This window comes from Crotalus tigris, unplaced genomic scaffold (genome assembly GCF_016545835.1).
Source record: "Crotalus tigris isolate CLP2741 ecotype Arizona unplaced genomic scaffold, ASM1654583v1 scf7180000019173.45859301935:6455823, whole genome shotgun sequence".
Classification (NCBI taxonomy): Eukaryota; Metazoa; Chordata; class Lepidosauria; order Squamata; family Viperidae; genus Crotalus; species Crotalus tigris.
In genome coordinates this window covers 3,961,920-3,979,409 of record NW_024097414.1, presented here as the reverse complement: position 1 = coordinate 3,979,409, position 17,490 = coordinate 3,961,920, and the positions used below count along the sequence as shown (strand labels likewise).

The 17,490-nt window shown below is 40.8% G+C and overlaps 1 long non-coding RNA gene across 1 annotated transcript; it reads right to left on the bottom strand.

Moving 5' to 3' along the window:
• Positions 1 to 2,161: 2,161 nt before the first annotated feature.
• Positions 2,162 to 14,656, bottom strand: LOC120315855. The gene is made up of 2 exons (XR_005558799.1): positions 14,559 to 14,656; positions 2,162 to 2,383 (listed from the first exon to the last, which is right to left on the bottom strand). It is a non-coding gene; the product is annotated as an uncharacterized LOC120315855 (long non-coding RNA).
• Positions 14,657 to 17,490: the final 2,834 nt, after the last annotated feature.

Genomic DNA, 17,490 nt, shown 5'->3' with positions numbered 1-17,490 from the left:
TTGTGGACTTCAGCTCCCAGAATTCCTGAGTTGAAGTCCACAAGTCATAAAAGACTCAAGGTTCCCCACCCCTGGTCTGGAGGAATAAAGCTCTAGGTGTATCTTCATTGGGTTATCTGAAGCACAAAGGTCACTGATGTATACTCATAGCCTCATTTGTTAGGAGAAACAAACATGAATGCCGTAGTAGTTCTACTAATGCAGTGATTCTCAACCTTTCTAATGCCGTGACCCCATAATACAGTTCCCCATGTTGTGGTGACCCCCAAGTGGGTGTGGCCACCAATTAGAGGGAGTAGGACAGCTAGGGAAAAGGGGAAAAAATGGCGGACAGCATGGTTTGGCGACCCCCGTGAAATGGTCATTCGACCCCAAATGGGGTCCCGACCCACAGGTTGAGAACCACTGTACTAATGGAATGCTTCTGAACTTCTCAAGAACATCTTTGCAGGTAGCAGAAGACTGTAGCAAATGGACCTTCTATCAGAAGTTCTTTTCTTAAGGGTGTTATTTCAGTTGACGTTCCCTCTCAACTAAAAAACAGTCTAATTTGCATAGTACTTTTCTCCAGTCAATCAATACAGTAATGGAAATTGAACTAGGACATAGTAAGCAGGTAAGGGAACTCACCTGATCACTCTGCAATGCTAACTTATTATTATGGTCGTACAGTCAACCACCTTGATCCACCTATTGAGTCCTTCCCAAGGACCTGGGCTAGGCAGATGTTGATGTCTGATGGCGTTAAAGGAATCGTCGCAGGATGTAAGCTGTTCTAAGTCAAGCTGCCTTTTGCAACTGACTGATGGGCATGTTGTCAATGTCAATAGTGTTCAAGTGTTTCAATAATAAATTATTATTATGGCTTATCACAGTCAGAAGCTTAGATGGCATTTGGCATTTTTGTCCACGTTTTGAGCCCTTCCCAAGGACCTGGGATTGGCAGATATCGTTCTTTGATGGTGTTAAAGGTGTCATCTGCAGGATGTAAGCTGTTACAAGCAAAGCTGCCTTTTGCAATTGACCGATGGCGAATTCTGTCAATGGCGATGGTTATTATTATCTTACAAAAATAGGTTGGTGGTTTCCCTCTGTTCTTATGGAGCCTGGGACTTTTCTAGGCGGTTGGGTTGGGGGAAAGCAACTGGAATTCTAGCTGAGTTTGGCAATGGATCCAAGTGGCTTCTTCTCAAGAGCCCTGAGGGGAATGTTCTCTTGGTTGTTCAGCTGAGGGAAAGACAATGTCTTTGTTTGAAGCACACTCAACCTTGTGTTTCCTTAAGATTGAAAGAGCTAGTTCCGGGAACGGAGCCATTACATTGGGTGAGGAAAGACCCTTTTGAGAAATGGGAGATGGAGAATTGTGAGGACGCCAATGTGCTATTCTCCAGGCACAAGGCATGCACCTGCCAGGCCGTGAAAATGTGGAATAATTACACCTTCCAACATCGGTGGCTCAGCCAGACAGCAGTGAAAATCGGGAAGAAAAGACCTATTTATATTCAAACGTTGACTCCTCAAGAGCAGGGCACTCCAAATTCGGCGACTTTTTAAGACTTCTGAACTTAGCCAGCCATGCTGCCTGGGAAATTTGGGGAGTTGATGTTCATAATTCTTAAAAGTTGTCAGCTTTGGGGATCCTGCTCAAGAGGAATGTTACTTCTCTGGAGCACGTCCTAACCTCAAAATGTTGGTAGCAACATCATCGATATAAATTGGGTCTACCTGCAGCCTGAAGAGAATGCTCAAAGTTTCACTTCTGCACATTCAACGATAGTTCATTAAAATCCAGGTAGGCCTGTCCTCTTTGGCAGATGGGTAATCAGAATCTGAGAAGTTTTTCCTCCGGGGCCCACTCAGAAATAAAAATAAATTTCAACCCTTCTAAAGGCTTTAGGTAAGGAATGGCATGATTAATCAAGAAGTCAGCTCATAAACCTGCGGCTTGCCAAGCAGATTATAATAAGATTAGCTGGATTTTCTGCATCAGAAACTCGGCGGTATTGATTTTTTTGGGCCATTAACAACAAATTCTGCTTCCCCCCTCCTCTTTGGATATCTATAACTGCCATAGGCTAAGGAAGAAAATAATCCAGAGTACTGGACAGGACCTATGGCAAAATTATTTGAAAAGTCAACTTGACTTATAATACTTCAACCCACATTTTTATATCAGCTCAGAGAAACAAGGATGATTTAAGGAGTGTAGTCATTTGTATCTGAAGTCAGCTTTTCAAGAGGTAGAGTAGAAGCAGGATACTTCACTCCACCTCCCTCTCTTCGTAAGGCTGGCAGAAATTTCTCGCCACATCTGAAGTTTGGAGGCCATTCTCCCCAGGAGATCCAGGATGGGACGTTCCCTGACATCAAGGAGAGACCCAACCTAGAATTAAAGAGAAATTTCCTGACAGTGAGAACAATGAATCAATGGACTAGCTTGCCTCTCGGAGTGGTGCTTACTGGCATCACTGGACGTTTTCAAGAAATATAGGAATGGTATAGGCCAGGGTCTCCTGCCTGAGCATAGAGTTGGACTACAAGACCTTCAAGGTCCCTTTCAGCTCTGTTGTATTCTGTATTCTGCCTGCTCCCCTTCTACCAGTGTTGGGATTCAGCCAGTTCGCACAAGTTCGGCAGAACTGGTAGCTAATTTTTTTTCTTGCCCAGGCCCAGAATGGACTTCCGGAAGCAGCATCCACACAGAGAACTGGTTCTTCATCTATTTGAATCCCACCATTGCCCTCAACCTGTTCTCAGAAGCTCCAGGGACCTCTGAGAGGGGAGATGTAGGCCCAGAGCAGGGGGTGGACAATTATGGGGACTTTTGATCTGTGGATTCCACTTCCCGCAATTCTTGAGCCAGCCGAGAGTTGAAGTCCATCGGTCGTAAAGTGGCCGTAGTTGCACAGAAGGAAGTCAAAATCTCCCGTGACACCATTTCAGGAACCATAGACTGTTGACCTTAAATGTCTTTAAATAAATACCAATCAAAAGATGGAATGATAAGCAAATTGTACTACAAACTTCCATCCAGTTATCCATTTACCTGAGAGGCACTCCCATTGAACAAGTCTCAGTAGCTCTGGGCCAACACAAATACCTTCTCTTGAGCACAATAAACTATTAAATCCTTGTCTGGAGTAAGGAGAAAGGAAAAAGGAAAAAGAAATCCTATGTGATAACATCTTTTTACCTCCTCAAAGCTTATTTAGTTTTTTTTCCCTAAATATTTTGGATTATGAAGAGTGAGGAACAACCCTCGACAACGTCTCTGAAGACCCTAGCCACATTATTTGGAAAGCTGCTGCTGGAGGCTTACAATGCACACTGCACTGTGGTATCTTTGCAAATTGTGCCTTAGTTGTACAGGTTAGACAACCCTGTTCCTGTTTAAGAAAGAATGCAGTGCTGCTTTTCTCAAAAGGGAAGGAAGGAAGGAAGGAAGGAAGGAAGGAAGGAAAGGAAGGAAGGAAGGAAGGAAGGGATATTGTGGGGATGGAGAAAGGGAAGGAAGGAAGGAAGGAAGGAAGGAAGGAAGGAAGGAAGGAAGGAAGGAAGGAAGGAAGGAAGGAAGGAAAAGAGGGAAGGAAGTAGGTAGGTTAGCTGTCCTTCCTGAAATCCACCAATTATTTTTATTATGTTTGACCTAATGATTTGGATGGAGTAGTTCAAGGTTGAACTGTGGGGGGTCCTTGGTGTTACCTAGTTGGGTAATGAAACATCTGCAAGAAAACAGCCATGTTCAGAGAGCACCAAAGACCCCACAGTCCTCCTCCTCCTCCTCCTCTCCACAAACCCCACTCCCTTCTAATACTGATGATGTTACCTAGTTGGGTCATGAAACATCTGCACAAAAACCACCAAGCTCAGAGAGCACCAGGGACCTGGCAGAGTTTATTCTGTTCAATGTATAGGCGTTTTTAGTTGGCTGAATGAGAAACCAGCTGCATTTGAAAATGCTTTCCTTCCTCGCTGGGCTTTAAAGGATTTCTTTGCTCAGCCACCAGTTCGCGGGGGGGGGGGGAGGGGGCTTCCCAAACGTTTTCTAATGGCCCCTGTTTTCTCCCAAGGCGGTTGCAATGCTACAGACGGCGTGGCACGGGCTCTGCAGTCCATCTGCCAGCTCTTGCCTGGTGTGAAGTGGCTTCATGCCCACAGTATGTAAATAATGTGCAAATAAGATATGCAAACGTGTCACTCCCCCTCCGGCTCAGGACGTGTGACTCTCCTCGGGCTGGGCTGAGTAAAGATGGAGGCTTGCCAGAGGCAGGAAGGCGATGGAACTCAATCTGCATCTTGAACAGGTGCACTGGAGAAGAAGCCAGCAAGTTGGAGGTTGGGGAGAGAGAGAGAGAGAGAGAGAGAGAGAGAGAGAGAGAGAGAGAGAGAGAGAGAAGGACCCCATTTACCAGAAAGGATTGGGTGCACCAAGTTCCATGAGGTCAAGACCTTTGGGTGTTCTGGATAAATGAAGAGGAATAGAACTTGCAACAATTAACCTGACTTGATAATCTTCCTTCCTTCCTTCCTTCCTTCCTTCCTTCCTTCCTTCCTTCCTTCCTTCCTTCCTTCCTTCCTTCCTTCCTTCCTTCCTTCCTTCCTCCCTCCCTCCCTCCCTCCCTTCCTTCCTTCCTTCCTGACATACAACTAGATTCCTCCCCCTCCCTCCCTCCCTCCCTTCCTTCCTTCTTGACTTCCAACTAGATTCCTTCCTCCCTCCCTTCCTTCCTCCCTCCCTTCCTTCCTTCCAACTAGATTCCTCCCTCCCTCCCTCCCTCCCTTCCTTCCTTCCTTCCTTCCTTCCTTCCTTCCTTCCTTCCTTCCTTCCTTCCTTCCTTCCTTCCTTCCTTCCTTCCTTCCTTCCTTCCCTCTGTTTGGGGATCGACTATGCATCTAAATCCCCTCAGCTTTTTATTCTCTTTCTTCCCACAACAGCTGGCACTGGTGTTCCCTGATCTTTTCCAACGGCTTTCTGTTGGCTCAGTCAGGGACCAAAATTTAACCTGCAGTTCCCCTGTTTTACCCTCTGCTAAACCTCCAATCCATTTTTTCCTTTATAGCCAAAGGGGAAAAAAGTATGTGGAATTGGCTGAAAGGGGAAAATTCCTGATTTAATGACATGTGGAAAGAAAAGGAGGAAGGAAATCTTTGTTTCTGAAAAGTAAAAGGGAGAGAAATAACAGGAAGGCACATCCTGTACTATGTTGAAGAGAAAGTTTTTTTTTCTGTTGTTTTTTTCTTTTTAAAAAAGATCCAGAATAGCAGAATCCATCTCAACCTCCCTTGTATTTTAGAATAGAACAGAACAGAACAGAATAGAATAATAGAATAGAGCTCAAAGCGAACTGCATGAGCAGGGGACCTTATATCATTTCAGACAAATGGATGTCCAATCAGTTCTTAAAAACCTCCAGTGTTGGAGCACCCACAACTTCTGGAGGCAAGCTGTTCCACCGGTTAATTGTTCTGACTGTCAGGAAATTTCTCCTTGGTTCTAGGTTGCTTCTCTCCTTGATTAGTTTCCATCCATTGTTTCTTGTCTTGCCTTCTGGTGCTTTGGAAAATAAGTTGACCCCCCCCTTCTTTGTGGCAGCCCCTCAGATACTGGAACACTGTTATCATGTCACCCCAAGTCCTTCTTTTCTCTAGACTGGCCGTTCCCAAACCCTGCAACCGTTCTTCATATGTTTTAGTCTCCAGGCCCTTAAACATCTTACTTGCTCTTGACTTCCGGTGGTTAAAGCGGTGGAGATGGCGGCTACTTTGTAGCCGTCCTCCTGAGAAGGTGTCAGATCCGCGGAGCACAGCGTTTACCAGCTGGCCCGCGGCTCGCAATCCCCTTCCCGGGCGAAGGGAAGGGGTAGAGATTGCATGAATAGAGGTAGAACCTCTTAACTCTCCCTGGATTTTTATTTTTAGGGGGGTAGAAAGAGGGTTCCCTCGGAGTTCATTGCCTTCTCCGCCTCTCAGCTGTCTTTGTTTCTTCGGAAACAAAGCGAGACGCCGCTACCATCTCCGTACTTAAAGAAACCGTGAGTAATCTTAAACCGGACAGAACTGTTTAAAGGATTTTATTTATAGTTTAGCTTTATTTTATCTTTTTTTAGTTTATTTAGTTTATTTAGTACGTGCTGATTTTTTTTTATTTTTTTTGAGCTTTCTCTTTTTTTTCGGGCGGAAAAGTGAGAGTGAAAGTAAAATGGCGTTTTGAAAGTTTTTTCCTTTAAAAGACGGATCGGTTGAACTGTTGTTTAATATTGCTTTTTTTTTACTTTTTTACTTTTTTATTCTTGGGGACTTTTAGATTGATCTTATTTTATTCTATTTTATCTTATTTTTAATTTTTTTTTTGGATTACTTATTTTTATCGGTATTTTTAAGAAGAAAGGAAGATAAATTAAAATGGCTTCAAAACGACAACCAGCTACTGCAGCTTCTAAAGTAACTTCTTCTCCTGCTACTTCTACTGTGCAACAACAACTTAAAATAATACCCTCAGTGCAGCAACCTAAATCTACTCCACCTTCACCTCCCCCATCTGGCACATCAGCACAAGACATTAAAGAAATAATGGTAAGTGCCGTCTCACAGTTTAGGGAGGAAATGAAACAACTTTTGGACCAGAATAAATCTGAAACTAAGGAGGAAATGAAGAAAGAGATGAAGGAGCTTTTAGAACAGAATAATGCTATTTTGAGGGATGATATACTTCTAGCTCTATCTGGAATGGCCTCAGTGGTTGTGAAGCTGGACTCCAGAGTAGAGGAAATTGAAGAAACAGTTGAACTTTTGGATTATAAATTTCAAGATATGGAGAAAAAAGTGGAGACTTCACAAGATGATATTCTTATGTTCCAGTATAGACAGATGGAATATGCTTTGAGAATAAGGGGTCTGAAAGAAGATAAAACTCAAGATTTGATGGAAATGGTGATTAATGACTTGGCTGTTATTTTGAATATTGATAAAGAAGAGTTACGTGGGGATGTGGAAAGAATTTATAGAGTTAATTCTTGGATTGCAAAACAGAGGAATTTGCCTAGAGATGTGGTGATATATTTTGCTAAGAAGTCTTTGCGAAATCAGATTCTACAAACTTTTTATAATAAAAGATTTCAGATTGCTGCCCAAGATATTATTATTTTAAAGGAAATTCCACCTAAAATTTTAAGAAGCAGAAAAGATTTTGCTTTTTTAGTAAATGAACTTAAAGCAAGACAAATGCCATTTAGATGGGAGATTCCGATGGGCATTGTTTTGAGCCATGCGGGGACACGTTATAGACTTAATACAGTTGTTAAAGCTAAGGAATTTTATAAAACGGTCCTGGGAGCAGGCTCTCCTTTGCCCATGATGCATAAAGTCTTGAGTGACAAAGAGATGGAACAGAAATCTGAAGGTACAGGGATGATGACTGCTGGACAGGTGGTATGGATGTCTCAACCAGAGGTTAAAGAACAGAGAATGACCCGTGCAGCACATAAACGTAAAGAAAAAGAACAACAGAAAAAAGAAAAAGAAAAAGAAATTGAAGAATCTACTCAGCAAATTGCTTCAGTGCCGGTGGGAGGAGCAAGACCCAAAAGCTCTGCTACATATTCATCAGCAGCAGAATTTGAGCGGATCTTCTCCAGGCTGAAGGCCAAGGGAGATGGCAAAGCTCCTGTCCTGGAATGTTAATGGATTAAACATTCCTCAAAAGAGAAAAAAAATTTACCACTATTTGAAACAACACAACAATGATATTATTTGCTTGCAAGAAACTCATATTACAGCTAAAGATCAAAAATATTTAAATAATCCTCGCTTGGGATCTCATTTTGTATCTCCCGCCCCTGGGAAGAAAGGGGGTGTGGTAATCTATGTTAAACAGAATTTATCTGCTACCTTGTTAGAATCAGATCCTTACGGAAGATATGTTATGCTTGAACTTGGTTTATATGGCAAGAAAATTCTTATTGTGGGGTTGTATGCACCAAACCAGCAACAGGAGCAATTTTATAGGTTACTACATCAGAAAATAACTTTGTTGGACTATAGATCTGTGATTTTAATGGGAGACTGGAATGGTGTCTTAGATATACAAATGGACAAAAAAGGCTCTTCTACCTTTTTTAAACAGGCTAAATTACCTAAAGCCTTTTTTGATATGAAAGAAGATTGGGAATTGAGAGATTATTGGCGTGAACGTAATCAAGAAGAAAAGGATTTTACGTTTTTCTCAGATAGACACCAATCTTTCTCAAGAATTGATTTCTTTTTGATCACAACAGATTTATACAACAGGGTGAAGAATGTAAAAATTTTTCCTAGGACATTGTCCGATCATAGTCCAGTTTGGATGGAACTGTTTGTAGAGAAGGAAGATAGGAGATCCTGGAGGGTGAATGAGAATTTATTTAAACAAGAAAAAAATGTTCATAAATTAAAGGAATGTTTAAAGGAATATTTTACTTTAAATATGAACAAGGGAACATCAATGTCAATGGTCTGGGATGCAAGTAAAGCTTTCATGCGTGGTATTTTGATAAAAATGAATAATTTGCATAGACAGAAACAGACTCAGAAACGGAAAGACTTGGAAGAGGAGATTAAATTAAAAGAGAAACTTTTAATTTCAAATCCCTTAGATGAAAAGGTTAAAGGAGCTTTAAAATTGTTAAAAACACAATTTAACATGCTGATGGCTGATCAAGCTGCAACTAATTTGCTATTTATGAAACAAAATACATTTTGTAATGCTAATAAACCAGGGAGATGGTTGGCTTATCAGTTAAGAAAAAAACAGAAACAGAGGAATATAGATAAAATAAATTATAATGGTAAATTGGTTTATCAGAAAGAATTGATTAAGAAATCTTTTTTAGAATACTATCAAAATTATATAAGGGTACTAATATTCAAATTACAGATATAAATAATTATTTAGGCAAAGTTAACTTTCCTAAATTAACAGAAGATCAGGAAAAAAAGATCAACGGTTTAATTACTAAGGAAGAAATTGTTACAGCTATTAAACAATTGAAATTGGGCAAAGCGCCGGGTACGGATGGGTTGACATCTATTTATTATAAAGCTTTAGTAGAAGAGATGATTCAACCGTTGTGTGAACTGTTTAATAATTTATTACAGGGGTTAGAGATCCCTCCATCCTGGCGTAATGCATTTATATCATTGATTCCAAAAGATAGTCAAGATCTTACTTTGCCTAAAAATTATAGGCCTATATCTCTTTTAAATGTGGATTATAAAATTTTTGCAAAAATTTTAGCTAACAGGCTTATGGGGATCTTGCAGCAGTTTATACATAGGGATCAATCGGGTTTTATAACTGGAAGGTATATGAAGAATAACGTTAGACAAATTATTAATTTATTAGAGTATTTAGAAAAGAATAACCAAGTCTCTGCAGGCCTGATATTTTTGGATGCTGAAAAAGCCTTTGATCAAGTGAATTGGCAGTTTATGCTGTGTTTAATCAAGGAGATGAATTTTGGACAAAATATATTACAAGTATTATCCAATATATATCAAAAACAGACTGCTCAAATTATTGTAAATGGGGGCTTGTCAGAGGCTTTTGTAATAGAAAAAGGAACAAGACAGGGATGCCCGTTGTCTCCGTTATTGTTTGTTTTAACACTGGAAATTTTGTTGATTAAAATTCGGGAGTCTCAAGAAATAAAAGGAATAGAAATTAATAAAAAAGAATATAAATTAAGAGCCTTTGCAGATGACTTGGTTGTTACTTTGTCTCAACCTGTTTCTTCGGTGGTGAAATTATTACAATTGATTCAACAATATGGACGTGTTTCTGGCTTTAAAATTAATAATAATAAGACCAAAATATTAGCTAAAAACATGACTAATGGTGATAAACAGGCTCTAGTTAACTTAACAGACTTTGAAATTGTTGATAAGGTAAAATATTTGGGGGTTACATTATCTGCTTCTAATGTAAAATTGTATAAAAATAATTATGAAAAGCTGTGGATGGAGGTACAGAAGGATTTAAAAAACTGGAATAATTTACAGTTATCCCTTATGGGCAGAATTGCAGTTATTAAAATGAATGTCCTGCCAAAGTTTATTTTTTTGTTTCAAATGTTACCTATTTTAAAGAACGAACGTAATTTAGATGAATGGCAAAAAGGTATTAATAAATTTGTTTGGGCAGGGAAAAAACCAAGGGTGAAACTTAAAATATGCAAGATTTTCGTGAGAGAGGTGGACTCAAGGTACCAAATATGAAATTGTATTATGATGCTGTAGTATTGACATTGATTAGCGACTGGGTGAATTTAACAAATACAGAAATACTTCATTTGGAAGGCTGGGACCTATTTTTTGGATGGCATGCCTATTTAATATTTAATAAAAAAGTGGATTGGGTTTTTAAGTCTCATATTATAAGAAACTCTTTGCTAAGAGTGTGGAGAAAGTATTATAAAAGTGACTTCAAAATACCATTATGGGCTATACCTCGGCATGCCATAGAAGGTATAAGGAAAGGGGTAAATATGGACAAGGTCTCTTACGTACAGTTATTAAGATGGGATGGCCAAGACTGGCAGTTAAAATCTTTGAAGAATTAACACATGAAAACTTAACTTATTCATGGTTCCAATATAGACAAATAGTGGATAGATGGAAGATGGATTGTAAAATGGGCTGGCTTAGAGAAGATGAAATTTTTTTAAAACAAGTAAGAGATCAAAGGCCAACCCATATTAAGAGAGTTTATGGGGTTTTAGTGGAATTAGATTCAGAACTGAACTAGTTAAAGATTGTATGATTAAATGGGCACAGAATATTGGTGAAACGATTTCAATGGATACTTGGGAACTTATTTGGATAAGAAATGTTAAATTCACACAAGCGCAAAATTTAAGAGAGAATTTTTATAAGATGTTTTATAGATGGCACCTTGACCCAAAGAAAATGTCCATTATGTACCCTAATCTACAGCCGAAATGCTGGAGATGTGGATATTTGGATGCTACCTATTACCATATTTGGTGGACGTGTAAGCATATAAAAGCTTTTTGGATTAAGATATGGTGGAATATTCAAAGAATTTTTAAAAGGAGGGTAAAATTTACTCCGCAATTATTTTTACTAGGTATTGTTATTGACTGTGATGCTAAGGAGGTTATATTGATGTTAAATTTGTACAGCCGCTAGGTTGTTAATAGGACAATATTGGAAGAAGGAATCTTTGCCTACTTTACAAGAATGGTTTCATAAAGTTTCGTATTTGGCAGAAATGGCAAAGATTTCGGCTTTTTAAAGGAGCAATCTCAAGAAAAATTTTTTGCGGTATGGGAAAAATGGATAAATTTTATACAACATAATTTGGATATGGAAAAATATTATTTAGCCTTTTTATAATTTGTAATGATTGTTTTTTCTTTCTTTCTTTCTTCTTTTTCTTTTTTATATATATACATTTTTTATGTATTATTATATATATATTTTTTTATATATATATATGCTTTATTCTTCGTCTACTTTCTTCTTTCTTCTTTCTCTCTCTCTCTTCTTTTTTTATTTTTTTTTCTTTTTTAGTATATATTATTCATTTTAAAGTTTATGTTATGCATATTATTATTATATATATTATTACTGTGATTATTATTATTATTAATTATTTTATAAATTGCAAATGTTATTTTTAAAATATTTCTTAAATAATCCTATATTCAGTTCTGGGAAGTCGGGGGGGGGGGTGGGGTGGTTGGGGAGGGGAGGGTGGATTCTTATTTGTAAAATTTTTGAAAAATTTTAATTAAAAAAAAAAAAAACATCTTACTTGCTCTTCTTGGCACTTTTTCCAAGCTCTCAAGATCTTTTTTTTTTTTTGTAATGCGGTCACCAAAACTGGATGCAGTATTCCAGCTGTGGCCTTACAAAGGATTTATAAAGCGGTACTAACACTCCACGTGATTTTGATTCTACGCCCCTGTTTATACAACCAAGGATTGTATTAGCTTTTTGGGCTGCTAACGCACCGCGCTGGATCCCTTCGGAATGTGTCGATGACTGTCCGGTCTATTTAACTGCAGGAATTCACTTAATAAATTTGGCAAAAAAAAAAAAAAGGATTGACAAAATCGGATCACTTTATAACTGCCTCACTTAACAACGGAAATTCCCATCCCATGTGTGGTCGTAAGTTGAGGACTACCTGTTTTTCTCTTTTCACCCTACTCTTGGTGATTGGACAACCATTTGTCTGAAATCGTATAGAGTTTCCTGCCTCAGCAAGGAGTTGGACTAGAATCAAGTTCACGTGAAGTGTTAATACCACTTTACAATGCCTTAGTAAGGCCACACGTGGAATACTGCATTCAGTTTTGGTCACCGCAATGTAAAAAAGATGTTGAGACTCTAGAAAAAGTACAGAGAAGAGCAACAAAGAGGATTAGGGGACTGGAGGTTAAAACATATAAGGAACAGCTGCTGGAATTGGGTATGTCTAATTTAATGAAGAGAAGGACGAGGGGGGACATGTTCCAATATCTCAGGGGCTGCCACAAAGAAGAGGGAGTCAAGCTATTCTCCAAAGCACCTGAAGGCAGGACAAGAAGCAACGGAGGGAAACTAGTCAAGGAGAGAAGCAACTTAGAACTAAGGAGAAACTTCCTGACAGTTAGAACAATTAACCAGTGGAACAACCTGCCTCCAAAAACGGTGAATGCTCCAACACTGGAAGTTTTTAAGAAGAGACTGGACAGCCATTTGTCCGAAATGGTATAGGGTTTCCTGCCTGAGCAGGAAGTTGGACTGGATGATCTCCAAGGTCCCTTCCAAATTTACTATTATTGTTGTTGTTGTTGTTGTTGTTGTTGTTGTTATTATTATTATTATTATTATTATTATTATTATTATTATTATTATTATTATTATTACTCCAATGTCCTTTCCAACTCTTCTGGTATTCTTTTATTCTGCTTCTGCTGCTGAAGCAGGTGTAAATTTCGGGCATCTTCTCTTGCCTGGTCTTGTCAGAAGCAGAACCGTGGCAAAAAAACCCTACACATAACTTAATGTGTCTCCGAGGCTTCTGGGTTTGTCCTTTCAATTCTTCTCTTTTCTTGGAGAATAAGCATCTCTAGTCACCCAGCGCCTCTACGACAAATAGCTTTTCAAATTCAATTTGCAGGCTTCCTGCACACGACACAAGTGTAAGATAAAAATGTTCCTTGGATACACTGCGGAGGGAGATGCTATCTGGATGACACCTCGGCGGAACGGTGTCTGCTTGTGTGCCTGCCACCCCCAATCTTTTTTGCACCATGGAAACTCAAAATTGGCACTCAAAATTGTGGGGCAAGTTTTCAACCCAAGCCCGCTTGGCATCATTTAGTCAATCGGTCAAGGTGGTGTGGAGAGAGAGAGAGAGAGAGAGAGAGAGAGAGAGAGAGAGAGAGAGAGAGAGAGAGAGAGAGAGAGAGAGAGAGAGAGAGAGAGAGGGAGAACCATTGCGTTCTGCACTCTGGAGAACTGGAGTTTTTCTTGAAAAGTTGCCAGTCGTATGTCTGAGCTTTCAGGGGAAAGTCTGGCCTTATCTCCACAGTCATGAGGACTAGAAACACCAAAAAGTGGGATGAGTTCCATCATATGGCTCCTCCTCCTCTCCTTCTTTATGCCTAGGACAATACTGGGAATCAGTGCCACAACAGTCTAGTCTGTAGATTCCTTGGTACGCTCTGAGCTTCTTTTCTTGCAGAGGATTCATTACTCAATTAGCACTGATGATGTTCCCTAGTTGGGTCATGAAACGTCTGCAAGGAAACCACCAAGCTCAAGGGGTCCTCCTCCTCCCCACAGACCCCACTCCCATCTAGCACTGATGATGTTCCCTAGTTGGGTCATGAAACGTCTGCAAGAAAACCACCAAGCTCAGAGGGCACCAAGGACCCCACAGTTCTGCCCTGAGCTACAAATAGTCTCTTTTAGAGCAATCAGTGAAGAGCAGGTCCACAAAATCTTGAGGACATACATATTTGTGCTTCCCTGATTCCCAGGAATTCTGCAAAGACCAGAGAACCAGCAGTTCCTGATGGAATTAGATAATTTCTGTCGGTTAGTTAAAAAAAAAAAAAACCTTAGCGAATAGATCAGGCTTGCAGCTCGTCCCCTTCACCAACCTAGCCAGTTTGAAGCAAACCAAGCTTAGCGTGTGCACAAACATCACCACCAGCTCTCTCACGGATGTGATGACACACATTTTGCGCATCTGGTTTCTGTGCTGGACTGTGAGCTTCAACCGGGATCTTCCTGCTTCTCCTCCTGGCTCCGATCCAGGGCAGAGGGCTGGTCCTTACCACAGCAGCCCACGTGGACCCTACCAGCCATTTTCCAATCTGGCACACCCTCCAGAAATGCCCCCCCCCCCAAATTCCCAGCTAGAAAGCTGCTCCAGGCTCACCAAATGAAAGTACAGGGAGACAGCAATACCCATCAGTCTCAAACTGGGCTGTTTGTAAATGGAAGCCCCCTACTCATCTTGCAGAATGTGGCTTGGATGTCTGTTCCCCCCCCCCAAGTCTTACCTGGATTGCGCTGCTGACCAGCAACTTTGTTATCGCTAGAAAGGGGGGGGAGGCAGCTAAAATGACCCACCAGGTTGAATTCTGCTCTTTGACTCGTCTGCCTCTCCTCAGTTGATTCCCCCCCCCAACCCTTGTGTTGTTTCCAGCCAACTACATTTCTAGATAAGCCCTTGCCAACAGAACTCATGTGGGAGACGAAAACATGAGATGCTGATTAAGAAGATCTTCAAGGCCTTTGGGAAGGGTGAGGGCTGTTTTTGTTATTGCCATGACAACTATAATCGTGATGGAGGGACCCCGGAGAGCAATTTTCATCAGTTTGGACATGGTTAGCATGATGGTGGGTCCACCGGTCAGCCAGATGTTTAGACTGGGTTTGGCATTTTTTGTCCATCTTTCAAGCCCTCCCCCCTGGGATAGGCAGATGTTCTTGTTGGATGGTGTTAAAGATAGAGCTGCCTTTTGCAATTGACGGACGGTGATTGTGTCAATGCTAATGGTGTTCAAGTGATGTTCCAGATGAAAAGCAAATATGATGATAATTGATTGCCTAGTCAGCCAGATGTTTAGACTGGATTGGCTGTTTTTATCTACCCTATAGAGTCCTTCCCAAGGACCTGCAATAGGCAGATGTTCTTGTTGGATGGTGTTAAAGATAGAGCTGCCTTTCGCAATTGACGGACAGTGATTGTGTCAATGCTAATGGTGTTCAAGTGGTGCTCCCGACAATAAAACGCTTGGTTGCCTAGTCAGCCAGATGCTTAGACTGGATTTGGCATTCTTGTCTACCTCACAAAGACCTACCTAGGATAGGAAGAAGTTCTTGTTTGATGGCTTTCAAGGTATTGTCGCAGAGGTGTCAGCTGTTCCAAGCAAAGCTGCCTTTTGCAATTGACCAGTGGCGATCTTGTCAATGCAGATGGTGTCGAGGGGGCGCTCCAGATGTTTTGGGATCAGACCCGAGTGCACTCATTATGGTTCATCCCCCAGTCAGCCAGATGTTCAGACTGGTTTGGGCATTTTTGTCCACCTCTCAAGTCCTTCCCGACGACCTGGGATAGGCAGGAGGGGATGTTTGATGAGGTATATTAATAGTAATAATTATTATTATTTGGAGAGCCGCATGATGTCATTGCCTCGCTCTGGACGCTGGCCTGGTGGAGAGATAAAGAAGTGGTAACTGTTTTGTCTGCTTGGCTGCTGTCCATTTCTAACCCTTCTGTCTGGAGGGATGAGCGATCAAACATTTTAATCATACAGCCAAAGCTCCCTCCCACCAGGCCCCTGCCAAAAAGAATGCATTTTATCTTCTTCTTTAAAAAAAAAAACAACACCCTTGCTATTATTATCTAAAGGCAAAAAAAAAAAATCTCTTTCCCAGCTCGCTCCTTTTAAGCAGCCACACACTTGCAGCTTTCTTTCGGCTGAATATTTGCAAGCGTAACAAGCACACTGCTTCTTTTGCCTTCCACTTTCCTCCCTCAGGTTTTACCTTCTGCAAGATCCAGGTGGCATCCGTGGTGTTTCTGAATGTGGCCATGTTGTTTCTTTCTCTGGCTGGTCCAGTCTCTTCTTCAAAACCTCCAGTGACGAAGCACCCACAACATCTGGAGGACAAGTTGTTCCATTGATTAATTGTTCCCACTGTCAGGAAATTCCTCCTTAGTTCTAGGTTGCTTCTCTCCTTGCTTAGTTTCCATCCGTTGCTTCTTGTCCTGCCTTCAGGTGCTTTGGAGAATAGGTGGTCCCTCTCTCTTCTTTGTGGCATCCTCTCAAATATTGGAAGACGGCTAGCATGTCATCCTTGGTCCTTCTTTTCTCTAGATAGCCATGCCCAAATCACTGAAATAATTCGACACCGTTCTCTCCCTTTCCTTTTTAATTGCCTACATCCTGCCCCCCCTGTAGTTTTCCCTCTTTTAAATATAATTGGACTAAAAGTTGTAAAAATGAGAGTCAGATGCCAGCTCAGGGTCCCAGGACCCTGGGATGCTGCGGCTGTCATAAATGCACGTCAAGTGCCTGGATTTTGATCACCTGACTGTGTGGAGGCTTGTATGGTCGTAAGTGTGAGTCCCTTTCCCCCCCCCCCAGTGCTGTCCTAACTTTGAACGGTTGCTAAAAGAATGGCTGTAAGTCAAAGATTGTGGGGCTGCTGCGGCAGTTATAATCGCGAGGATCAGTGGCAAGCTATTTTTCCCTCAGTTCTGTTGTAATTCTGAACAGTCACTAAGTGAGTGATTGTAAATCAAGGACCCTTTGCAGATTGCTCATCTTCCAACATTCCTGTTGCTTCTTGGTTGTAAAGGCTAATGGACTGATTAGAAGGCTGCATAAGACTCTAAAGCCGGAAGCTTCAAACATCCCGTTGAGATTCTCAGCCATCCGGATCACAGTTGTCCCAAAGATGTTTTTTTTTTTTCTCCCCACAAGGCAGCAGGACTTTCTTGTTTTTTGATAAAAAAAAAAAGGATCCCACTGTCTTAAAAAGATTTTCTGCACCCATAACATAAACCTCCGGCTAATGTTCAGGCCTCAGCGGTGCTTTCCAAGAGCTAAATTCTAATCCCCAGTTGCAGGCCTTACGGCTTCAGAGGAGATTTCTGGAGGGGGAAAAAAAAGAGAAAGAGAAAAAGGCTGGGGGCTCCACTGAAAGAAATGCTTTTTCAAAAAGTTTTTTTAAAAAAAGTTGGAACAAGCAATTACATGCCCCCAAGTGTGAAAGCTGAAAGAATCAGATATCCACTTTCTGGAAAAGGCTGGGGCTTCTTCCAAAGGCAGGTAGAAAGATTTTTTTAAAATAATATTTTATTAATTTTCCAATTTTACATTTCAGTATTTAAAAAAGCAATGTGGTGGCTGGGTTAATCAATAGTTCGATAACAAAATCTTTAGTACAAATCTCAGGTTGCGACATCAGATATTTCTTCTC